We start from the raw sequence: 27379 nt of genomic DNA, 5'->3' as shown, positions 1-27379 counted from the left end.
GAGTGCTAGCCTTGAGCTGAAGAGCTGAGGGACAGCGCCCAGGCCCAGAGTTCAGGTCCCACGACCGGACCCAAAAAAAAAAATATTTAAGATTGTTAGCAACTTGTAACTTACTGATATTACAGGTAAGTGAAAAATGCTCTTTTATAAGGTATTTATAATACATTTTCCATGCAATTGCTTGCTATACCTACATAAGACGCACTTCAAGATAATTCAGCTATTCCTGCTTTAGACAACCAGAATTTAAAAAATTAATAGATTATGACCAAAGATGAAATGAATATAATTTAAATCACTCTGTAAGGTGTAAAGAAAGAGGAGAAAGGATGGGTTACTATTGTTGACAGCAAGTGATAGAACTAGAGAGACCCAGGGATTAGAAAAACCAGTAGATCAAGATTATTAAATTTCACACCAAAAAACCTCATTGTTGCAGTTGAGCTCTATTGCATTTTGTCCTCACTAGAAATCCAGTGCTTATTTATTCTGTAATAGGAGTAACTAAATATTCATTGATTGTTATCAAGAGTAGGCATATAAGAAGGGATGCTGAATAAAATACTTATTTTAATTTTTGAAGAGCAACTTAAAATACATGTTATGGTAACTTGTTTTGAATAAAGAACATGTTCTTTCAAAGGAATTATGTGGCCTGCTCACATATACAGATGAGCACAAATGACAAGGCCACGATGCCATCTAATTATTTCTGAGGTAAAAAATAGAAGACGAGTTACGAATGGCTAGAGTGGTTGAAGGTTGACGTGTTTGGAGATGGTTAAAAGTTTAAAAAATTAATTAGATAAGAACTTCAACATAGCTACTGTCCATCAACATGGCTATACTTAATTAAACTATATTATATCCTTGAAAAATATGGCTTACATCTAGGCTCTGAATAATTGTAATACCATTTTGAATGTCAAACCCATTTCAGTTTTTGTGGACATGTCTGCCATAATAGATTCTGAGTTACCAGAAGCAGGTGAGTTCAGAGGTGACTGAACACTTGAGCAAGGAAACACCCAATATGCTGCTATGCATGGTTCCAAATATGTATATTTTCTTCAGAACAAAAGCTGCTGACTTTGACCCTCAAGGAGGATAGTTAGCCTTTCCCTTGGGTGAGTATGGGTCGTACTGGACATTTTACGCCTTTTCCTTTGGCTGTTACCTCCCATCCCTCACCCAACTCCTTACCTAAACTTCTGTAGAAACCAAAGTCTAAGTCAAATTCTGTATTTGATCCATCCACTCTCTTGTTTTGCATTCTTTGCTTTGTAGCTCAGATACTTTTCGTTTTATTTTTCTAAATTGACAGGTGATATATTTATCATGTACAATATAATATTTTGAAGTGCAGAATTTGCTGTGGAATGACTAAATCTAGCTCATTATCATACGTATTTCCTTATACAAATATCAATTTTCTGGGGAAAACATAAAACTCTCAGCATTTTTCAAGGATATAATGTACTTTAATTAAGTATAGTCACTTTGATGACAGTAAATACTTTGAAGTTCACTTATCTAATTAAATTTTGTATCTTTTAACCATCTTCAAACACTCCAACCTTCAAATACTCTGGCTCTTCATAACTTTTCTACTTATTACTTCTGAGATAATTGTTTTTTAGAGTCTACAAAGGAGTCAGACTAGGGGATGTTGTGCTGTGTTGGCATGAATTCATGCATCTTCTACCATTTAATGAATTCCTTTTATTCAAAGCAGACTGATATTTTTAAGTCTAAGCATGTTCATGTTCAGCAATTCATTATAGCCTTTTCTGTTCCCTACAATTCTTAGCATAAAACTTGCTTTTACCTCTAAAAAGAGCAATTGTGCCTGAATGCCATCCATGGTCCATGCAACAGGGAGAAAAGAAAAGAAAATGCATACTACGTAATACTTATTAAAATAGTATATATGTTTATATGTTCCTTTTATAAATTTAAATGCACCAAATATTAAAATCAAAATATAAAGCAATTCAGAACAATTATAAGAAGGAAGGTAAGGTAATCATAAGAAGGTAAATATATGTGTATGAAGTATTTGAATAAATCTCTACAGAAATCAATGCATTAGACTAAAACAAAGCACATAGAAAAAGGAAAATTAATATTCCTCTAGCACTGTTCTTTCTGTTGAGGATTGTTTTTGCTATTGGGTTCTTTTATTGTTCTATGTGAATTTTTGGATTGCCTCTTCTATTTCCTAGAAGAATGAGGTTGGAATATTGATAGGTATTGCATTGAATTTGTAGATAGCCCTGGGAAGTATTACCATTTTCACGATGTTGATCTTTCCAATCCAGGAGTATGGGAGTTTTTGCCACTTTCTAAGTTCTGTTTTGATTTCCTTTGTCAAGTTTTTAAAGTTTTCATCATAGAGGTCCTTCACTTATTGGTTAAGTTAATTCCTAGGTATTTTATTTTTTGTGGGGCTATTACAAATGGAGTTGCTTTCCTAATTTCAGCCACACTTTTCTCACTGTTGGCATACAGAAAAGCCATTGATTTTTGAGGGTTAATTTTATACCCGGCTACTTTGCCAAAGTTTTGAATCAGCTTGAGTAATTTGTGAGTGGAGTCTATGGGATTCTTTAAATACAAGATCATGTCATCTGCAAAGAAGGAGAGTTTTACTTCTTCTTTCCCTATTTGGATCCCCTTTATGTTTGCATCTTGTCTTATTGCTGTAGCTAGGCATTCTAATACTAGATTGAAGAGAAGTGGAGAGATTAGACATCCTTGTCTTGTTCCTGAGTTAAGAGGGAATGGTTTTAGTTTTTCACCATTAAGTATAATGCTGGCTGTTAGTTTGTCATATACAGCCTTTTGAGTATTTACCCAAATGTTCACAAACAAGACCACACTAAAGCTACTAGCACAACTATGTTTATTGCAGCATTATTTACCATAGCTAAGTTATGGAACCAACCCAGATGCCCCTCAGTAGATGAATGGATCAAGAAAATGTGGTATATATACACAATGGAATTCTATGCCTCCATCAGAACGAATGATTTTGCCCTTTGTTAGGAAATGGAAAGACTTGGAAAAAATTATATTAAGTGAAGTAAGCCAGGCCCAAAGAAACATAGGTCCCATGGTTTCCCTTATTTGCAATAACTAGTATATGTCTGAGTCAAGCAGAAAAAGTCAGCTAATTTGATGTTAGGGAAATGAACCCTAAGATATGTAGTCAAATGTTGTTTTTTCTTTCATGTGATTGTTTCTAACACATTTATAAGATTATTTCTTTGTTGCTTTGTGTGTCCCTCCCCCACAGTATAACCCCTGCTTTCACTGTATTTGAAGTTGTCATAATTTGTGGAGGGGAAGGGAAAAAACAAATTGTTTAAATGGGAATAAAAGTGGACCCATTGCAACAATGAGATGTACAAGTTGTTATGTCGAAAACGAACTTTATAACTTTGGTGGGGGATGGGAGGAGGGTTGGGTGGGGGGGTGAGGGGTGGATGGGATTGGAAGGGGAAACAAAAGAGGAGACTACAATGCTTGGTAAGAAATGTACTCATTATCTTGTCCATGTAATTGTAACCCCTCTGTACAGTATTTTCACAATAAAAAAAAGAAAAAGGAAAATTATTTTGGAGATGCTGGGGATAGAGCTTCGTTTCTTGCATACTATAGGTTAGCACTGTACCACTGAGCTATAACACCTACCCTCCTCATATCTTAATAATACAAACTATATATATCAAAACAAATTTCAGAGAGAGTACTGATTTTTTTCAAAGCAGATTTTCAACCAAACATTAGAAGGAAGAAGAAGATAATAATTAATTAACCCCTTTTATTCCAAGAAGAATATTATATATATACAAAATTAGAGAGAGAATGGAGGGGCGAGGGAGAGAGAGTGTGTGTGTGAGAGAGAGAGAGAGAGGGAGAGACTGGGAGGAAGTTTTTACTTTGGTGCCAAATATGATATGGCCATTGAAGGGGGGTGGGAGAAGAGCTTTATTCAGTGACTAAAGAATGAACAAGTGTAAGGCTGCAGATAGGCCTCCGAACTCCAGGAATTGAGGAGTTACAGATAAAGGATAAGAATAAATAGAGAGATATGAAATGAAAGAGGGAGAGGGAGAGTAAAGGTATAGAGAGGGAGGGAGAGAGAGAGAGAAAGGGAAAGAGAAAGAATGCTGAAATGGGGAAGGGGACATATTCCATTTATTTTTCTGGGAAGAGGAAGAGATCTTCCAGGAACTTTAGTACATCATCTTTTTGTACCCCTCCATCTTTGAGACTTTTTGAGATAGGGTCTTCTGTAGCTTAGACTGGCTTTGAAGTTGTGTTACTACTTTCTTCTTCTTTTTTCTTTTTTTTTAAAGTTTTTATTGTGAAGATACCATACAGAGGGTTACAATTACATGGGCAAGGTAATGAGTACATTTCTTATCAAGCATTGTTGCCTCCTCCTTTGTTTCCCCTTCCCATCTCTTCCCATGCCCCCCTCCTCCTGCCAAAGTTGTAAAGTTAGTTTTTCGACATAAGGACTTGTACATCTCATTGTTGCAATGGGTCCACCTGTATCCCTATTTAAATGGTTTTGTACACCTTCCTTCGGATAATAGGATGTTCCTTCACACCTATCTATTTATACTTCTTTTATAATTTAGTGGTTTTGGTCTTGAGAATTACATGTGTCTTTAGCCCACAGGCTTGACAAATAAAGAAGACAGACACAATTTGAAGATAAATATATCATACCTTTTCACTGTGTTCTGGTCGCTTTATTGGATACCTCAGATCAAAATAGGCAAAACTGCTAGAGACTAATAAGGCAGCACCTAGCTGTATAACCTCTAAAATTAGTGATTTATTTCTACTGATGGCAAATAAATATAGGATTTATTTTGGTTTTTCCTCAAGAATAAATTATATAGTTAATAGAGTCATATAGTATATGCCAGGTATGTGGGAAGGAAAGCTGAGTGAGTCACATTCAAACTAGAATATATACAGATTAAAGCAATCTATAACATGTGGGAGTTTTACAAGGATAGAGCACTGTAATTCTTTTTTCATGGTTTTTTTTTTTTTTTTTGGAGATCCAGTTATGGGACCTGAACTCTGGGCCTGGGCGCTGTCCTTCAGCTCTTCAGCTCAAGGCTAGCACTCTACCACTTGAGCTACAGCGCCACTTCTGGCTTTTTTCTTTTTGCATATGTGGTGCTGAGGAATCGAACCCAGGGCCTCATGCATGCAAGGCAAGCGCTCTACCACTGAGCCACCTTCCCAGTCCCTTTTTTCATGTTTTGAGAGGGAGTTTGAACTAATAAGAATTTCTGTCTGGTGACTTTAAAAAAAGTTTTAATTATTAATTGATAGTGATTCAAAAGCTACAAGAAAAAGAAATAAATTGTAAATAGTGAAATATACATGGTATTTTAAAATGTTCAAAAATAACAATATTAATCATAAAATAATTTCAGAAAACAATGTAAATACATCTGTATTTCATAATCTGTAGATTGATTCTTTGTCAAGGCTATCTGGGTCTAGGACTGATTTAGGGTAGGAAAATTACAGAAATTTTGACTGAGTTATTCTATGTGGTGTATAGTTTTGTTTTTGTTTAACATTGGCAATGTTACTCTGAACTACTTTGTAAGTGTCTGTAGGGCTTCTCCAATGTAACATTCATGTCCCCCCTTGTAATTGATAAATATTTTGTGAGAAGGTTCCTCGACACTGAAAATAGTCCCTTCTTTTCTAGAATTTTCACTATTTTAAAACTTTCTTTACTCATTCATTCACTTCTGCATCCATTCATTCATCTGTATTAATCCCTAATATTATGTCAAATGAAGATATCCTATTTCCATCATTCCTTCTATTTAGTTTGTTATGATCCTAGTGATTATAAATAATTATTTTTTCCTTTTTGATTTATTACCTGTTTTAGTAGAATGCTATTCTTTCAACTCAGGAACAAAACAGTGAATTCTAAAATGATTGCTTTTGTCTATTGTGTTTCCAGACATTTAGGAAGTAAAATAACAATGTAAAAATGATGACTGTAGGCCAGAAGCCAGTGATTTATGCCAACCATTCAGGAGGCTGAGATCTGAAAATCAAGATTCAAAGCCAGTGGACAGCCTGATAAAAGTCTCATTTACAATTAACTACCAAAAAGCTGGAAGTGAAACTGTGACTCAAGTTGTACATCTCTAGTGTTGAGTAAAAAAGATGAGGAGCAACACCCAGGCACAGAGGGTAAGACCCAGGACTGGCACAAAAGTAAAGATGATTTTTTTTGTTTTTGGTTGGTCATGGATCTTGAAACCTGGGCCTGAATGCAGTCCCTCAGTTCTTAACTCAGGGATAGCTACCACTTGAGCCACAGCACACTTTCCATTTTCTGATGTTTTTTTATTGTAGATAAGAATCCCATGGACTTTCTTGCCTGGGCTGGTGACAAGATTAATGTTTATGTTTTACAAGTATGAAACAAACTGTCATTGAAGATTTTATTATTATCTATGTAGAATACCTTACGGGAACTTAAAAGGTGATCCTAAAATTTCCTTGGAATAAAAAGAGACCAGGAAGCTCTAAGACAATTTTGAATAAGAACAGAAAGGAATAGTGCTAATGTTGCTGATTATGCAGATTTAAAGATTTAGTAAAATTTCAAAATATTTAAAAGAGAGAGAAAGAAATGATCCATGGAATGTTTTATAGCTTTCAACAAAAATGTCTTGTGCTCTTTTGGTTAAACTTATCTCTAAAGTACCTATCACATTAATATGTACTAATATTAGCCAATACAGAAATTAAACAACAACTAATATTAGCTAATATTAATTAATTGATGAATATTAATCCGTTATAGTCAGATTTGTTAACATAATTCCAAGAAATATATATTTTGCTCTAATGTGTCTTAATGTCTCTATCCTTTAATTTTTTGTGCTATTATTGTTTGATAATGCATTTACAAATGTTATGATCTATTAATACATGCTGCAATTTTTACTTTGTATAACTGCATCTTTTTAAGGACACTAAGGGAAGATAGGAGTACAATATGAACTTATAGATTTTGTTATAGTAATTGTTTGAATTTTCATTCTTGTGTTTTTCTTCCTATAATTATGTGGAGTTTAGTTACCATTTGAAGTGTGTTCCTCAGACTAAGTCATTTCCTTAGCAGTCCTGCTTGCTACCACTAGATTCAATTTGTCTACTTTCTGACATTTAGATTACATTTCTATATGCTATTGGCTTGGCAATGCATTATTTATCTATTGTTAAATACAATTGTAGGGCTGAGTAGTCAACTCAAGACAACATAGTTGTAAAAACCTAAAATATTTACCCCCTGATTCTCTACAGAAAAAGTTAAATATTTATTTAAGTGAGATAAAATCTAATCTCTATACCTTGAAGTTTATATACTTTGAAGGGCTCCTTAGACATTATATTTCTTATCACTAGAAAATTAGAGAAGAACTTTTGTTTTCTCAGAAATTCATACTACTTTTACTATGGCTACATTAATTTATATGATGCTCACAAAATTTCTTAAGACATGAACATAATTGTCATCACTATTGTTTAGAGGTAGAATGTATACTCAGTTGTAGCATATGCTTTGACTTAAAGCTTAACCATGTGGGTTGATTTTTTATTTGACGACCATATTTAGTTTTGGGCAAGGTACTTGTTTGTGTTTCAATTTTCTCATTTGAAAAACAAGCATGTCATTTGTAAGATTTAAATAAGTTAATATATGTAAAACACTAAAATCAGTTCCTGGCTCAAAGAGCTATATAAACACTATAATTATTTTAAAGACAGGGAGACTCAAATACATAAAATTAGATCATTTGCTCCAGGCAATTAAACTAGAAATTGATGTATTTGATACGGCAAGTGAGTTCCATGCTCACGCTACTGATGACTATACTTTGTGTGTGCCAAGGAGCTTATTTGGGTCATATTTTTTATTGTTTTATGGGTGATTGTACTTGTCTTGGAAAATTTCCCAGTTGATAAATATTTCAGTTTAAATGGCACAGAGGTTTGGAAAGGTGACCATCATTTTTGTTTGCACTGAACTAGTCTCCATATTGTCTTGTGAATTTTTTAAGCCCTATTAATTTATAAGTACCTCCTTTATCAAACTTGCTTTGAGATAAAATGGCCATCCATTTTGTTATTTGTCATGATCAAACTGTGATGTTCCCATTATTATGCTAATCTTTGTTTGTTTTGTGCCAGTACTAAGGTTTAAACTCAAATCCTTAGATTTTTTTGCTTAAGGCTAGCACTCTAACACTTGAACCACAGCTCTAACTACTGGGTTTTGGTGGTTAATTGGAGATAAGAATCCCATGTGCTTTCTTTCCCTGGGCTGGCCTTCAAAGCCCAGAACTCAGATCTCAGACTCCTAAGCATCCTAATCTGCTTTTAAGTGATAATGTAAAATATCTGTATTGCATATTCATACAGGTAATGTAAAGTGAAGTCACTTTATAAAAATGTTTTGTATTAGTAGACTTCATGAAGAATGCTCAGTTCATTCATTCCTAGAGATATTTAAAATGTATTATGAAATGATCTCAAATCTTCAGAATGCTGTGCATCTGATTTGCATGAAGATTTAAAAAAACATCTGTAATATATTCTATTGTGAAACTATGCAAATGACTTACATTAAGGAACATTTAAGAAATCATTTTGTAAATTCAGTCTCATATCTATTGTAAGGGATTGAATCGATGCAGTTATTAAGTTCTTGACATATTCCAGGTCCTCTGAAAAGATCTGGATATACAAAAACAAAGTATGGCATTAACTAAATGACTCAGACTTGTACAGGCAGTGAAACAACTACAAAGAAGCTGCTAGAGCTTCAGACAGCATTATTTACAGGGAATAGCAGGGTAAAAATATAATAATAATGGTTTGGTTACAGCTGAATGTCAAAGGGGGTCTTCAAGGTAAAGGGAAGACATAGAGACATTAGAAGAAGGTTGATTTTGTTATTCCCCTTCCATTTGCCAGGTTAGATAAATGTATATACAAGATGCAGGGTATCAAAATCAAGTACAGTGTCGACAGGGGATATGCCACAGGGGAAAGAACATACAAAGGAAACAACAACAGCAAATCAACAGCAAAAATAAAACCACATAGTACATTTTAAAATTAACAATAAAGACAGACCTCTTGTAACAATGATACCCACAACATATTGGAAATGAACTTTACAACTTCAGGCAGGGGGGGGGGGATTGGGAGAAGTGGGAAGGGATAGTGGAACATCAACAAGGGAAGGGGTAAAATTGATCAACAAGTAATGCACTCATTGCCTTACTCAGGTAACTGTAACCCCTCTGTACAGCATCTTTACAATAAAATTAAATTTAAAAAAAAGATGGTTCATTTTCCTGAAGGGTTTGACTGCAGTGACGAAAGAGGAGAATCAACATTGTGGAGTGATTAAGGCTTGTTATTTATTTAGTTTATACATAATAGGCTTTTAAAGTGTTAGGAAGAATGCCATGAGATATAGAAATACCTAATGTAGAATCACTTTGTTTAAAGGGTCAAGTCAAAAGCCAAGAGGAGGGTGAAATCAGCAAAGATGAAAGAGTAGGGAAGACCAGTATTTGATATCTCTACAAAAATGACTGATAAGTCAGCAAAAATGGACAAAATCAGTGGTCACCAGAAGTTTACAATAACCATGTGAAAGTTTAATGAAGACTGGACCTGCTGTTCCCAGTGGTACATGATAGGAAATTCTTTGTCACTATTCCTCCTCTAGATAACCAGTGGCTGTGATGTAGTCATTCATACTTCTGGTGTAAGTTGTTAGCGCAAGAGAAAGCCAGGTGGTCCCTATTGTCAAACAATTATCCTTACAATCTGTTTGATGGCTTCCAGAAAGCCTAGCAAAGGGGCTTGTCTATATTTAGCATGGCTAAGAACATGCTAGCAACAGAAGTTTCTGGGTGGCATTTGTTGAAAGCTTCTAAAGGCAATAAGAACAGCCACAGAATCCTTGGGCAAGGAAGAGCTTTCTAGAAAAGAAAGCTTTCTAGACTACTAGAATATCAGAGAAAGGAAAGGTTATGGAAGGAGATGTAGATAGGAATACAAGCTTATAAAAGTTCCTGTGTATAACTGGAAAACAAGAAGGCTGTATATACATTTGCAGAATTTATGCATGGTCACACAAATGCAGAAAAACCAGGATTAAATCTCTGGCAATGATATTGGAAATGGTTTAACTGTGTATCATTTTGCAGAGCTAAATTGCAAATTGCAAAAAAAAAAATTGGAGATAGTAATTTTGTTGTTTATTTGTCTGATTTTTAGACAGGGATTTCCTTACTCCTATTCCAGGAGTTTAAGGAAAGAAATCTCATCCAAATACAAATGACAGCTCTCAACTCATGGAAATGGAAGAGAGGGGAAAGAGCCCTGATTTTCAGAACAGCCATGTTAAAATGTTGAAATGTTGCGCTTTAGCAATAAATAAGGATCTACACAGAAATGAAGTACATTCTACACATAATAATGAAAAAATAGCAATAACCGACCCTTGAGAAAGGACAGGTTTACATTTGTTAAAGACTGTAAGTAAACGGTCTGAAGTGTTCAAGAGCCTATAAAACCATGAGCAAGGAATGAATCCAGGAGAACTATGAATTTGTCAAATATAGAATCTCATTAAAAAAGACAGAACTTGTAGAAACAATTATTTTCTTTCCTGGCTTTTGATAGAATATGAGATTTTTCATCTACAGAGATTTTGAACAGGCATGGAGATTGAAGAGACATCACAACTAAGAACTTCAATATACTTTGTGTCTAGGTCACCTGTGCACAGAGGGGAATAATCACAGCAGATTTGTGGGAGGTTTAAGGAACATATTAGGATAAGATTGTGCTTTTTGTCCAGTTGACAATGGAGATCACAAATTAATGTTGTGGGAATCTGCACTGCTGGAGATTTTTTTCCAGCTCATCCATCAGCTGCAGAGAAGAAGCAGAAGGCATTTCATTATTGATTCAAATTTATTGCTCTTAATTAATACAATTTTTAATTATCCATTTTGTCTTTCTGTTTCTGTCCCTGTTCTTGTCTTTCTGTTTTTGTCTGTCTGTAGGACCGTCTTGTTACAGAACATAGACTAACTTCCAATTTTCAACCCTTCTGCCTCAGCTTTCTAAGTGTAGGGATTATAGGTTTGTACTACCACACATTCATTTTAATGATATTTTACTAGTCTCAGTATATAAAAATGCTGCTTCTTGTACAAAGGAAATATTAGTTTGTATTAAGGATTTACCCTGAAATCTGTTCAGCAGGCATTAGGAAATACAATCAAGTTAGTGCTTCACTTGTGCTGGCTACTATGAATCATTTCGTCTGCATTTCTGTCGGTATTTTTTTTAACTCAGCTTTTTCTTGGCCATCTTTCCTATAACAGCATTTCATAAAATTGTTACAGAACTCAGTCCTGGGATATATGGCTAAGTGATGAAAGTCTGCATATTATATGTCTTTCTTTGACATTCATGAATTATATCAATATGGTACATTATCTAGAGTCCAATTGTGTGATAAATAATTTAGATTTCAAACCTGCTTTTCTCATACGTATTTTGTTACAACAATTGAAGCATAACTCTCTAGAAATGCTAGTTTAAAATTTTCTTAAGCTATTTATTTTATTCCTTTGTGTTTTAGTTCTTGCTAACATGCCATGGAATCCTATATCATCCAAGGAAAGACAGAGAAAGTAGTTAGTCCTAGATCAAGAAAGGATATGATTTCTCTTGATTCTAATGGATTAATTCAAAGCCCCAAAATGGTATACTTATAACAGTTTACTAATTCCAGTGTACCTTTTACAACTCATTGTTTTGTATAAGGTGTTTTTCCACTGTAATTTGTATGTATAATACAGGAAGTGCAAATAAAAAAAAAACAATAATGATTGCTGGGCACCGGTGGCTCATGCCTGTAATCCTAGCTACTCAGGAGGCTGAGATCTGAGGATCAAGATTCAAAGCCAGCCCGGCCATGGGTTCTTTCAAGTGAAACCACTTTTTGTAGTTTCTTGGCTTGACATCCGTATGTCAGTTAGTAAGCAAATATGCACTGTTGTGTATTTTTAAAACAAACAGGTTAATTATACTACATTCAATTATTAATTTATATCCTTTTCTCATTAAAATGAATTTATATAATTATAAAGCATGACTAGTTCATTGTTTTTAAGAGCTACACATAATACAATGAAGAAAGGGATTAATTTAATCAATCTTCTTTTGAAATCTTAGCATTCTCCCATTTGGGTTGATTCCAATTCTTAGCTATGGGAAACAAGTCTGCAATGAATATTGTTGTGCTGATGGCTTTAGTGCAACCTGGTTTGTAGTCATTTGGATAAATGTTCAAGAGTGGGATTGCCAGGTCATTGGGAAACTATATATTTAGGACCTTCCATACTGCTTTCTGGAGTCATTGGACAAGTTTACGTTCTCACCAACAGTGTAGTAGCATTCCCTTTGGGCCATGTCTCTGCCAGCATCAGTTATGGCTGGTTTTCTTTATAATGGCCATTCTAACTGGGGTGAGGCAGAATCTCAATGTTGTTTTGACTTGTATTTATTCTATAACCAGAGATGTTGAACATATCTTCATGTGTCTATTGGCCATTCTAATATCTTCTTTGGAGAAGTGTCTCTTTTAGTCTTTAGCCCATTTTTTTAATTGTGTTGTTTCTTTGAAGATTTGTTTTAGGGGCATTAATTTTTTTGAGCTCTAAGAATGGATCAAAAATGTAGTATATACATACAATAGAATTCTACACTTCCATTAGAAAGAATGATAATCTCCATACATAAGAAAATGGAGTATTCGATCAATAGCTCTTCCAAAACCAGGCCTCATTCCCCTTAAGAGAAGAAGATGGATTTTATGGTACATGGGGCAAGAACATTACTTTTTCTGCCTTTCTCCAAATAATGAAGTATGACAAATAAAAATTAGAAAAGGAAAAAAAAGAAAATGAAAAGATTTGGAAAAAATTATATTAAGCAAAGTATGCCAGACCCAAAGAAAAATAGACTGCATGATTTTCCACATTTGTGATAATTAGAATGTGCTTAAAAATCTACAAGTAAATCCAATGAATAGTAATGACAAAAAATTACATTTGGACATGATTAATTAAATAAGACTCTAAATATTCACACAGTGAGAGCAAAGGAGGATGTTCTTTGGAAAGGATCATGAGGGCTCAATAGCTATGTACATATGATCATGAAAAATCATGCTTATCAAAATGAACTTGAAAAACTGGAGAAAAGAGGGCTTTTTAAAAAATTGTACTGTTGGCTGTTCTTCCCCCTCTCCTCTTTGGTTTCTTCCCTTGTGTCACTTTTTTATTTCTGTGCCCTTTGTCTTGCATATAAGTTTATCTGATTTGGAGCGGGTAAGGGGAAGCGCAGAAATGATGAGACAAAGGGTAAAATAATGAAGCAATAATACGTACCAGATACTATGTTGGAAATGAACTTTGCAATTTGGATGGGGAGGAAGGAAGGGGAGAACATGAGGGAAGGAGTAACACTGCTAAAAAAGAGATGTACTCAATATCTGACTTACATAACTGTAACCCCTCTGTATATCACCTTTACAATAAAAAGCAACTTGGCATATATATGACTTAGCCAGTCATGTATATATATATATATATATATATATAAATAGGTGTACCTATATAATGTGTATGTATATACATATATGTATATATACATGACAAATATACATGTGTGTGCATATATACATATCCATAAATGGCTTAATTCTCAGCAGTACAATCCAAAAAATAATCTGGGCATTAAGATAATCTGATATCTGCAGAGGAAACTAAAACAAAAATAGAAAATTAGCTTTTCCAAAGCAAAAGAAACAACAGAGTAAAGAAACAACCTTTGGAATGAATAATGATATGTTGGAACCATATATGAAAGGTGTGCTATCTGCAATATAGAAAGAACTCAACTTGATAGTAAGCAAACAACTTCACTTTAAAAATAGACTAAAGATGTGAAAAGCTATTTTCCAAGGGAAACATACATTTACCCAACAGGTGTGGAAAATGTCCAATATTACTAGTGATTATAGAAATGAGGATCTAAAACACAGAGATGTTACTTCACCTCTTTTAGTATGACTCTCACCACAAAAGATAAGAGCCAGAAAGTGCTGGTATAAACAAAAGGGAAATCTGGCATTGTTAAAAGATGCAGGCTGGTATCCCCATTATGGAGTACTAAAAGCAAAATTAACACTTGCAATTTTAGTCCTGAGTGTCAATTCAAAAAAGTTGAACAATCATGGGGCTGGGAAGGTAGCTCAGTGTTAGAGCACTTGCCTTGCATGCTTGTGGCCCTGGCTTCAATTCCTCAGCACCACATAAACAAAAACAAAAAAAGCTGGAAGTGGCGCTGTGGCTCAAGTGGTAGAGCGCTAGCCTTGAGCTGAAGAGCTGAGGGACAGCACCCAAGCTCAGAGTTCAGGTCCCACGACTGGACCCCCCCCACCCAAAAAAAAAATTGGACAATCATTTAAAAAAGCTGTTTGAAAAAAAAAAAGCTGTTTGAAATTTTTATGATTATTTCATCATCATTCCACATTAAACCAATGTGGGGTCAATCTAATTGTCCATCCTTAGAGAAATAGATAATAAAAGGACTATATAGCTATTCACAGTACGGTGTTATTTTTTTTAAAAGAAATCCTAACATTTGAGATGCTATGAAGTAATCTGGAAGATTATTAAGCTATATGAAACAAGCTAGATCAAGAGAGTAAAACACCATGTGATCTTACATGTGGAATGTAGACATTCAAGCTGAAGGAAGCAGATGTTGAATGGTGACTACCAAGGGAATGGGAGTGGGCAAGGAATTGGAGAGATGTTGAACAAAGGGATTCAATATTTCCTGAAGACAGGAGTAATAAGTTCAAGAACACTATATTGTTGAGTCTGGTAACAAAATTGTTGGTAATGTATTATATACTTAAAAATTTCTTAAGAGGGGCTGGGTAGGTGGCTCAGTGGTAGAGCGCTTGCCTTGCATGCCTGAGGCCCTGGGTTCAATTCCTCAGCACCACATGAGCAAAAAGAAAAAAGCCGGAAGTGGCACTGTGGCTCAAGTGGTAGAGCGCTAGCCTAGAGCTGAAGAGCTGAGGGACAGGGCCTAGGCCCAGAGTTCAGGCCCCATGACCAGACCCCAAAAAAATTTAAAAAAATTCTTAAAGGAGCATATTTAATTATTTTTCTCAAAAAGATATAATATATTGATAATGTGAAGTAATTAATATGTTAATAAGTTCATTGCAGTCATCCACAGTGTATGTATCAAAACATTAAGTATGGATGAATGTATACAGTTTTGTCAATTTAAAAAAAATTAACATATAATAGGTAAAATTTTGAGTTAAATAAGCCTTTGTGGGCTGGGAAGGTGGCTCTGTGGTAGAGCGTTTGCCTTGCATGCATGAGGCCCTGGGTTGGATTCCTCAGCACCACATAAGAAGAAAAAACCGAAAGTGGTGCTGTGGCTCAAGTGGTAGAGTGCTAGCCTTGAGCTGAAGAGCTGAGGGACAGCGCCCAGGCCTAGAGTTCAAGACCCGTGACAGAAAAAGAAAAAATAATAATAAGCCTTTGCTATGGCCAGAGCAGTTACTTGATAAGATGAGTGAGCTGTCTCCCAGGCTGCTCTACTGCAGATGTCTGGAGTGGCTGTCTTTGTAGGCTTCAACTGTTTGAAAGGGTGACTTTTATGTCTCTCTACCACAGCTCTCCGTGGTGGGAGAACACCACCACCTGAGCAGAGATCTTATTGGGTGCATCTTACTGGGTGCATCTTACTAGGTGCATCTTGGAAGGAAAAGAGGAAGTCCTGCCTCTCCTATGGGTGCACAGAGCAACAAAAAGGAGTGCAAGTGTTCTTTCGTATGTGGAGTCAAAATACAGGCTTCCATGTACACATACACAAGAGCATATTCACATATATACAATCAAATTGGCTAAGGTATAGTGTACACAGTAGCAAAACTCCAGTGAGTAAACCTACTGAGCAACGAACAGACAGATTAACAAAATAATCAGAAAGCTGAAGCAATATTTGAATGGTGTGGGGGCACGTGTGAGGAGGAACAGGAAAGGGAAAGAGATAAATATAGTCACAATACCGGATGTACATATATGATAAAGGAAGTGGGAATTGAGCATGAGTCTAGGTAACAGAGTAGAGGCTGGAGAAAAATTCTGGCAGAGATGACTAAGAAACACTTGACACATAAATGAATATATTAAATTGCAGCTACCTTGTATAAGCATTTGATGATTTAAAAACAATAGTATTAGAACACTGCAGTCTTAAAAGGTTATGCCTATTTACATGATACCTAAAATATCAGAAAATGATATTGTGTCATCACATTTTAAAGGAGACACAGGCATGAAGATTGCCAATGGACCCATCAGAAAAGTATCTCAGCCTGGCGCCAGTGGCTCACGTCTGTAATCCTAGTTACTCAGGAGGCTGAGATCTGAGGATCACGGTTCAAAGCCAGCCCAGGCAGAAAAGTCCGTGAGACTCTTATCTCCAATAAACCACTCAAAAACCGGAAGTGGTGCTGTGGCTCAAGTGGTAGAGCACTCACCTTGAACTGAACAGCACAGGGATGGCGCCCATGCCCAGAGTTCAAGCCCCACAACTGACGAAAAAAAAAAAAAGAAAGAAAAGAAAAGAAAAGCGGCTCACATGAGAACAAACTGGAAAGACATGGCTGTGACAAGGGCAAAACAAAACAACACAAATAACACAAATTAGTAAATTTACTTATTTACATTAAATCATATGAATGCCAATTTATCTTACTTACCCTTCCCATTGGACTTATGTGTCAAGAAAAGAAAAACTGTGAGTTTTTTCCTAATCCTGAAATTTTAGTGGTTGTAGAAAATTATTCCATATAACTCAAACTGGAAACTCAAAAATAAAGCATAACAAAATGAAAGCCACAACAACCCATTGGCATCTTTTGTTTATCAAATGAGAGAGCACTTTACTCTCATAACAGCTCCTTTCTCTAATCTGTATCTCTGTACTCACATTAGAAGTAAAGTGTCCTAAATGGAATACTATAGATATTTATACTGTAGAGTGAGGTAACTCATGATACTGTTTCTTCACAGATGAAATTTTAACAATGCAACAGGAAAAGAAAGCCCTGAAATGTATGTTAGAAGAGCATTTCATTTGAATCTTTGACTTCTTTAAGAGAGCAGTTAGAGGGACATTGGATCTAACGTTATGGGAGGCAGAGGGCATCTGGTAGCTAGACGCTAGCCTCTGAAGGATGTTTAAATGCCTGAAGATGAGCCTCATACGGGGTTGTGGAAATCACTCAAAGACAAATTCACAAATTTTATGAATGTGTCCAGAGTTATTACTAGCCAACCTTTTCCATAAGAGTAATTCGTCTACCTTATTGATGTGTCAAGGAAGGCATTTAGCCAAGCAAATTTTCTTCTCATAAAATGTCCATCCTGGATGCTCACATTCATAGGAGAGGGGAGGGTCCAAAACTGAAGCCTGAGAATCTAAAACTGAACATTCACCAGAATTATTCAAACTCAGCTAGGTTTCATAGAAGAGAGATCTAGTTTCCTCTGTTGCCACTTCTCAATGGAATTCAGGGTCTCAACAGGGAGATCAAATCCAAAAGTTGACAATAAAGAACAAGAAGGGCAAGTAAAGTAAAATTTACTGCCTTTCATGGCATCATGTAATCTTCTTATTCTGACTCATGATGACATAAACATTCTACACTCTCCAAAGTGGCATCACAGGTGCTATCATTTCCTTAAAAAGAGGCACAGAAAAGTTAGATGTTCTTCTTCAGAGAAACCTTCAGTTGCCATAAATACCTGTGGAAATAAAGAGAATGAGGGGAAAATACCAACTAACCATCCAAACAACTATCACAAAGTAAACTTTAGGAAATGAACCTCTGATGGATGATTTTGATTCCACGTGGAAGGCTATTTTGGAGCTTAGCTGGAAGGTTTTTCTTATTCTTTAAAGCTGGTTTAAGATCGAAGTCTCAGAAAACACTTCCCAAGGTCACAATTTATCTTGGGGTAGGTATGTTCCATGAAGCCAACAGTATAAGAAACAAAATAAAAACCTATTTGTCTCAAGAAAATATAATAGCTACTCGTGGGTGAATGGAATTTGTGTAACTGATGGCTTTGACTGTGAATCTTCACCTCATCAATCACAAAATGGAACCATGCATGGTGATTGGCACTAATGACAAAACTCAAGTGCAAATTCGGTCATATTTTCCTTCCAGTTCTTCTAGACAAGGATTAAAAAGAACAAAGATTTTCCATATTTTACTTGTAGTTTTATACCTGTAATATAGAGATCAAAATCACCTTTGAGAATTTTGTATACAAAAATGTTCAGCAACACTAAAATATGGCCCTTTTGAGATCATGCTATTGGACACATTTCCATAATTAAATCTTTTGCTCATATTTGTATTGATGTACTCATTTATTTATTCAAGTTAAGCTTCTGGAACTTCTAAATACATTAGAAACTATGCTAGACCTAACAATGGCAATGCATGCCTTTCTCCCATACTCCTCCAGTCTTCCTTAACGCCCAGCTCTTTGATCATCACAGGGCCCTTTCTGGTCACTTGACTCATTTCCAAGATCCAAATGATAGGCAACACCAGAACAAAATCTCTTCATTGTATTCTATTCTAAAAGAGACGAATAATTTCTTGTCAAGAAATAAAGGGAATAATAACATAGGCGAGATAATGGTGCATCTGTCCTTCAAGGACAATTTCTTTATCTTGGTATGGATACAAAATACTCTTCTTGAATTGTGTCTCACTTACAATTTATATGGTTTCCAATTCTGTTTCATTACAGAAATAAGATAATTTGACCAAAATTTGGAGAAAAAAACTCCTTAATAGTAAGGAGCAATCACAGGTTTTGTTTATGACCTTCCTAGTTTCTTTCTCTAATCTTTTCACATTAAACCCCATGAATATGGTTGAATTTCCCACATAAATTTTTACTCAGTGTATGTGTTGCTGAAATGCCACAATTTTTGAGAGAGATTAATTGCTTTTGATTTCAAAAACATTTATCCCTCATTTTATATCCATAAGCATTTGTCCAAGATAAGATTTTCTATTTTCTTACGTTTGCTCAGTCAGTTCACTCAGCTTATCAAGTGTTTGCTTTGTTGCTCTTAAATTTCTGTTTGTATGCTCTGAAACAGTAAAATATGAGAATAAAATAATATATTTGCTAAGGTCAACACACAAAGGACTAATCCAGAGATTCTACTATTATTGTGCCATGTTTTATGTTATTAAGGGTAAAATTCTCAGCCCAATCTGTGAGTTATAATCCTTCTTACATACAAATTTATGTTGCTGAAGGAAGAATAAAAAAGTAATAAATGTTTTTTCTTTATTGTCTAAAATTCAAATTCATGAGACTAGCAGAAAGGTAGAAAGTGATTTAGAAAATCATATAACACAAGCAAATAAGGAGAAGAAATTTCATTTTTAAAATTTATTGTGTTTTACTGTTAGTTATTAACAATCCCAAATACATGTCATTATGTTTACTAGACTGTAATCATTTCTCTAGAGAGTTAAATTTGATTAACTCATTCTGTGCATTTGCTCTTTGTTGGTCATTAGGGAAGATGAAGACAATGTTTGCTCCATCCTTCTGAATACACGAGGTCCACCCACAGTCCCACACTAGTCACTGAACATCCCTTGGTTATTGACTTATCCAAACTGCTTTCTCCCCCACCCCATCTCCTAATAAATTATACAGGCCCATTTGCCTTTTTGTATTGTTTTATTGTTATGCTAAGCTGACAAAATCAATTATCAAAATTGTTTGACATTTTACTGTTAATATGCAGAACGTTGTGGTCCATTCATAGAAATCTAAAGTCAAAAGTGCTGATGACTGTAAAACTTTTCCCTCTGAGAACTTTGACAATCAACAACAGAAGAAAGCAAAAAGAAAGAAAAGTAAGTCCTGCAACAACATCCCAGAAAGAATTGTCTTTTCATCTGTAGAGAGGAATTAATGAGGTCCTTTTTTAGGTGTGCTAGTGGTTGGAACTGCAAGCAGCTCTGCCAGTTTGATATAGTACGTTTATCAAAAGGCCCCAAAAGACTGTTAGGCATGCTGTATGGATTTAAGTAATTGCTTATTTTAATAGATTACTAAAATCCCTCTAAGTATCACTTAGCAACTTCTAGATTCTAAGTAACTTCCCAGAAAAAGGGTACCAGTCTCAATCTAGTTCTCACTCTTGCTGAAGTGAAAACAAAAAGCAAACCAAAAAAATCCTTCAAGTCAGGCACAGGCACCAGTGGCTCACAAATGTAATCCTCACTCAGAAGAATAAGATCTATAGAATTTAAGCCAGCCTGGAGCAGGAGAGTCCACAAGATTGCATCTCCAAAATAGAAAGTGAATTGCTGTCTTAGAGTTGTGGTAGCTGTAGAAAGCAAACCAAGAAAGCACGAGGCCCTGAGATGAGAGTCCAGAAAGCAAACCAAGAAAGCACGAGGCCCTGAGATGAGAGTCCAGAATCTAAAAATAATAATAATTAATATAAACTCAAACAAGCAAACATTCATTACACACACACACGTTCTCAGGCCTTGAACTCAGACGTTGGGTGCTGTACCTGAGCTTTTGTGCTCAAGGCAAATGCTCTACCACTTGAGCTACAGTTCTACTTCTGACTGTTTGGGGGCATTTAATTAGACGTGAGAGTCTCATGAACTTTCCTGTTCAAGCTGGGTTTTAAACTATCATCCTCAGATCTCAGCCTTCTGAGTAGCTAGGATTATAAGCACGAACCACCCCAACAATAACATGGCTTCTTTTTAACTGTTTTATTATAAATGAGGTCAGAAATACAGTTTGGTTTCCTGCAAAAGCCTTGTGAATCTTTCCACTTAAAGATGCACAGCCCGGGTCATGTTTCTCTGTCATTTGTTCCTACTAGAAAGATTGAGCAGAAGGTCTGGAGAAACAAGATACCAGGCTGTGGATAATGATCAACAGTCCCTATAGCAAGAAAAAAGAAAAAAATGTGGAAGCAAACCTCAACCTTTCCAGGTATCTCATTCAACATCATCCAGTCCTGAGGCATCCTTGGATTCCATCCAGCATGGCAGCTGTGACTCTCAAAGCTATGGATTGATGCTGGCAATGAAATTCTCGACAAGATATTTTTCTGCCATATGTTTGGGGAGTGCCCAGGGCATTAGGCTTCGAGTGACAATGTAATTTAATGGCTTAAGAGTATCTTAGCCATATTTCCGTACAGAATCTTCATCTTGGGATATCAACACTTTTAAACCTCCTTCTGAAATGTATTTACTTAATCAAACTATTAATTACCTACTTCTGTCTTAATCAAATTATCTTGCTGGGATTCTGGTATTCCTGATTTATTTCGTTTCCTCAGGTTTTATGATTTAGCATATTAATCATGTGAAAAAGTCTTTTAAGTGATAAAGAGAAGACTCTTTTTAGAGATTTATTCCATCTCTGTTCAACTTTTTTTTTTACAATTTAAGTTTATTGTCAAGGTGATATACAGAGGGGTTACAACTGTAACCCTTACATATGTAAGGTAATGAGTACATATCTTTTCAAACATTGCTAACCCCTCCCTTGTTCTTCTCCAACTTTTTCTCCCCCACACCCACCCAAGTTACAAAGTTCATTTCTAACATAGTGTCTTGTGAGTATTGCAGTTGCATTGGTTCACCCTTTGTCCTTTGTCTCACCATTTTGTTGTTCCCTTAAGTTTAGTTTTTCTTGTTATTTCTGGAAATGAAAAAAAAATCTATATTAATGTAGCCAACAATGCACTGGCCTTCTTGGGCTGTTTGTTTCCTGTATGTCCAGGAAAACACAAGATAAAGAAGAGAGAGAGAGAGGAAAGAGAGAAGAGGAAGAGAGAGGGGAGAAATAGAGGCAATGAAGAGATAGATCTTATGACTTAGGTTACCACAAATTTGAATCTTAAACCTGCTGTGTGTATATGCCCTAAATCTTCTGTTTCTTTTGTTCTCAGATCATTAGAAAATTCTTTATAACCAGAAATATTGCTGTCATTTTCTGTATCTGTCTTATCTGTGCCAGCAAATTGGACATAAAGATTTAATTATTCTACTTGCAAAATCTACATGAAGGCCAATTTCTGTTGTAAGCTTTAGCCTAGTTGTTCAGTGTGCTCTTCTGAGCTGTGTTCAGTAACTCTGATAGCAATATCTTCCCTGTGAAATACCTCCTGAGACTTACTTCTCAGTTATTTCTCCCTAAGCTAATGATGGTCATACCACTTCCCTCTGTAACCACTCTCAGTGATTACCTCTTGTATTAGTAAAATATTCTAACCTCTGACCAGGGCAAAGATGACACAACTCCACTGGAAAAACTCACATTCCTAAGCTTTTATCTACCATGTTCCTTTCATATTGATCATATCACCATATTTGTAATAAGCCCAGGTTTACTTAACTTTGTGCATTTGAACAAATTGCTTTGTTGACTAGAATGTTTTTCCTCATGTCTAGTCTGGCAGCACACATACTAAAACTGGAACAATATAGAGAGACTAAAATGGTCCTTGTGCAAGGATGACATACAAAATCATGAAGCTTCTGTATTCTTAAGTGAAATAAGCCAGTTTCCAGGATACAAATGTCTTGTGTTTCCTCTTATACTTTGAATTTAGAGCGAAAAATAAAGAATTTTAACATTAAAAAGACATTAATAAGTATATGGAAGAAGAAAAGTGAGTGAGACAAGGAAAATGGGGCAGGGAACTGAATATGGTCACTACCAATTCTATGCATGCATTCAAATGTCATATGATTACATTGTGCAATTAACATGTGCTAAAAAGTAAAAATATCTTTGCTTCTTTAGCTGAATAATACATCAAGTTCCTATAAAATCAAGGCATTGGTTCTAATTCACTAGTATTTTTCCCTATTTACCCTCCCCACTGTGTATCTAGTGTGTTCTTTTCTGTGTTCATATGTATGCCTTTGTGGTAGCCCTGGGAGGGTTCCTAGGGAAGCTGTCTCTAGTTGACTCAAATATATGGAAAAGCTCAAGTACTCACTCAAGAGATAAGCGGAATGTACATGAGATGTTTCTACAACAACATTAGATGATGACATCAGTAATGAAAGAGACACCAATGCGATGAAAATGAGAAGAGCAAAAGGCTTGTGGGATAGCTATGCATAGTTTTATTGGTCAGTTGAAGATAGGTAAGTGGAATTGTACTATATTTTCTGACACCAAGATTTTTGATATGCTTGAATCAAAACAAAGTAAAAATAAAATAGTATAAAGTATTCTTAGCTTATGCTAAACTATTGCCTCACTGTCCTGCGGTATTTGCTTCCTTAAAGGTACTACATATTGCCAATTATTTTCCAGCTAGTTGGCAAACAAATGATCATTTTACCAATAAAATACAATTTCCATTTTGCTGTAGAGTCAACCACCATTGGTGATAAATGCATTACATTTTACCAAACAGAAGATATGTGGCATGAATTATGATAAAGAATGAGAAGGAGGAACTCTGTAATATTAATGATTTTGTAAACAAACTTCCTTGTCCAATGCCAGCTTTTCCTCTTCCTCTGCTACCTGGGCAGATTACTTAGTTTCTTTGTAACTTGTAACTGAATTTGACTGGAGGAGATTGAATGAGTTAATCTATGTAAATATTAATCTATGTCCCAGAGCAGTGCTTGTTCTATTGTAATCACCATGCAATTGCATGTTGTAATTACACATTATCCCCAAAATTCCTTATACCAAAAGAAATTCCCATATCATTGCCTTTTCCTGTTCCTTTATTCTCATTTAATCACTAGACTTTCTTAGTCTTTCATTCATGAATATTCCTGAAGAGCTGGGCATCCATGACTCATGCCTGTAATCCTAGTTACTCAGGAGGCTGAGATCTGTGGATCATGGTTCAAAGCCAGCCTGAGCAGGAAACTCTGTGAAACTCTTATCTCCAATAAACCACTAGAAAACCGGAAATGGTGCAGTGGCTCAAGTGGTAGAGCGCTCTCCTTGAGGTGAAGAGCACAAGGAAAGCGCCCAGGCCCAGAGTTCAAGCCCCACGACCGACAGAAAAAAAAATTCCTGAAGAATGAGGTGCCATTTTATTGTGGAATGTTCATCCACCTGAAAATATCTAATACTTGTTCACAGTTAGACTTGGCTCTGTTCTCAGCAAAGGGTTCATCTTCCCTTTGTAGGGAGTTTTGAAGCTGAGATGGCATCTCAGGTTTCCTTGGTTGGTTGAAGGGACTGTAATATTACATAGTCACTGACCCCAATTCTTGCCATTTGAATGGGCTGTTCTAGAGGTGAGTGTAACTCAGGAAATCTTTTTTCACAAAAGTCAGGGTCTAGAGGGTTGACAGCTGAGGCCTTTCCATTCTCACACTGCAGTAACTGGGTAGAGAATCCTTCAGTTTTGAGGAGCATCTGAGAGGTACAGCATAATTTCACTGTGTAGATAGTGAGAGTTGAAGAATAGGTAGGAGAAAAATGAGGGGGGGTAACAATGTTCAATAAGAAATGTACTCACTACCTTACATATGTAACTGTAACCCTCTGTACATCACCTTGACAATAAAATTAAGTTAAAAAAACTGTATTCTGCCTTTATATCAAGTCTTAAGTCAAATAGTATTATATACCATCTCAGGCACTATAAGTTCAGACTTTTTTTTATTATATTTGGGGTATGATTATGGTTAATGGAATAAGGAGGGTATCCCATAATCTTTGGCCATATTCATAATGATTTTTTAAAATTTTATTTTATTGTAAAGATGCTGTCCATGAGTTACAGTTACATGAGTAAGGTAATGAGTTGAACATTGTTACCCCCTCCTTTGCTTTTGTCCAACTATCACTTCTATTCCCCGTCTCCTTAACTCCTCTCCCAGCAGAAGTTGTAAAGTTTGTTTCCAAAGTAGTGTCTTGTGAGTCTCATTGTGGCAATGGGTCATCCTTGTTTCAACATTTTGTTATTCTCCTCCACATCCCCCAATTAGATAAATGTGTATACAACATGCAGGGTACCAAAATAAAATACAGTGACAATAGGGGATATACCATAAGGGAAAGAACATACAAAAGAAACAAAAAAATCACATAGGGGAGCTCTATGTGAAGTCTTTTGAGGAACCTCCATATTTCTTTCCAAAGTGGTTGAACAAGTTTACATTCCCACCAACAATGAAGTAAGGTTCCCTTCTGTCCACATCCCCTCCAGCATCTGTTGTTGTTAGAGTTCTTGATTTTTGCCATTCTAACTGGAGTGAGGTGGTATCTCAATGTTGCTTTGATAGTATATGTATGAGTCAAGTGGAAAAAGTCAGATAATGTGATGTTAGGAAAATGAATCCTTAGGTATTTTAATGTTTTTTTTCTTTCATGCATGTATTTCTAACGCATTTATAAGATTATTTCTTTGTTGCTTTGTATGTCCCACCCCCACAGTATAACCCCCGCTTTCAATATACTTGATGTCAGTATAACTTGTGGAGGAGATGGGGAACAACAAGTCGTTTAAGGATTCAGGTGGACCAGTTGCAACAATGAGAAGTACAAATTGTCATGTCAAAAACGAGCTTTACAATGTCGGTGTGGGGGAAGGGGGGGCAGGATTGGGTGGGGGGGAGGGGGGAGGCTGGGAAGGGAGGTGAAGGGTAAACAAAGGAGGAGGCTGCAATGCTTGGTAAGAAATGTATGCATTATCTTGCCCATGTAATTGTAACCCCCCTGTAAGTATGTTCACAAATAAAATAAAATTTAAAAAAATCACATAATACATTAAAAACAACAATGGCAAAGCAAAACTTCTTATGTCCATATCTTGGGGTTCATTCAGTTTAGCATTATCTTATATGGTCATATGTACATAGATTTTGAGCTTTTCTGCTCATCTGATAAGATTATACTAGATGGATACTAATTATTGCAAATAAGGGAAACCATGAGACCTATATTTCTTTGGCTCTGCCTTACCTCACTTAATATGATTTTTTAAATAAGTATTTTATTGTGAAAATATTGTACAGAGGGGTTATAATTACATGAGCAAGGTAATGAGTACATTTCTTATCAAGTATTGTTGCCTCCTCCTTTTCTTTTCCCCTACTATACCTTCCCTCCCATCTCCAAAACTACACTACCCCCACCAAATTGTAAAGTTTATTTTTCAGCCTAGTGTCTTGTACATCTCATGGTTGCAAAGCGGCAACCTGTATACTGATTTAAACAATTGTTTTTTTCCTTCCCCTCCACAGAGTATACAGACATCAAATAGCAGTAAAAACGGGGGTTATACCATGGGGGAGGGACATATAAACCAACAAAAATATCATGTAGTACCTTATAAATATGTTAGAAACAATAGCAAGAAAGAAAAAACCACTGTTTCCTTATCTTGGGGTTCATTTCATTTAACATCATCTTATCTGACCTTTTCTGCTTGTCTCAGACATATACTAGTTATTCCAAATAAGGGAAACCATGGGACCTATGTTTCTTTGGGCCTGGCTTACTTCACTTAATATAATTTTTTTCAAGTCTTTCCATTTCCTAACAAATGGGGCAGTTATTCTTTCTGATGGAGGCATAGAATTCCATTGTGTATCCACTGTGTATATATAGCACATTTTCTTGATCAAATCATCTACTGAGGGGCATCTGGGTTGGTACCATATCTTAGCTATGTTTAATAAACATAGTTGTGCTTGTAGCTTCAGTATGGTCTTGTTTGATTTTTTCCAAGTCTTTCCATTTCATAAAAAATGGGATAGTGTCATTTGTTCTGATGGAAGCATAGAATTCAAAATTGATTGTGGTGCAAGGTGATATATAAGGATTTAACATTAGTTTTCAACAGGTGTTTAACCAATTTTGCCAGCATCATTTACTGAAGAGGCTGTCTTTCCTCCATTCTATGTTTTTGGCTCCCTTCTTGAAGATTAGGTGGCTATAGGTCTGCAGGTTAATTGTAATGACTTTTAAGAAAGAAATGAAAAAAATTCAAAGAAATTTTTCATAAGTATTAATATTTCTTTTATTTATTCACTGTGTAGTTTATATTACCTTTAAGCAGTTGTAAAAAGGAGTTACCATTCAACATATCAGTTTAT

This window comes from Dipodomys ordii, unplaced genomic scaffold (assembly GCF_000151885.1).
Source record: "Dipodomys ordii isolate 6190 unplaced genomic scaffold, Dord_2.0 Scaffold144, whole genome shotgun sequence".
Classification (NCBI taxonomy): domain Eukaryota; kingdom Metazoa; phylum Chordata; class Mammalia; order Rodentia; family Heteromyidae; genus Dipodomys; species Dipodomys ordii.
This window is presented reverse-complemented; position numbering follows the sequence as displayed.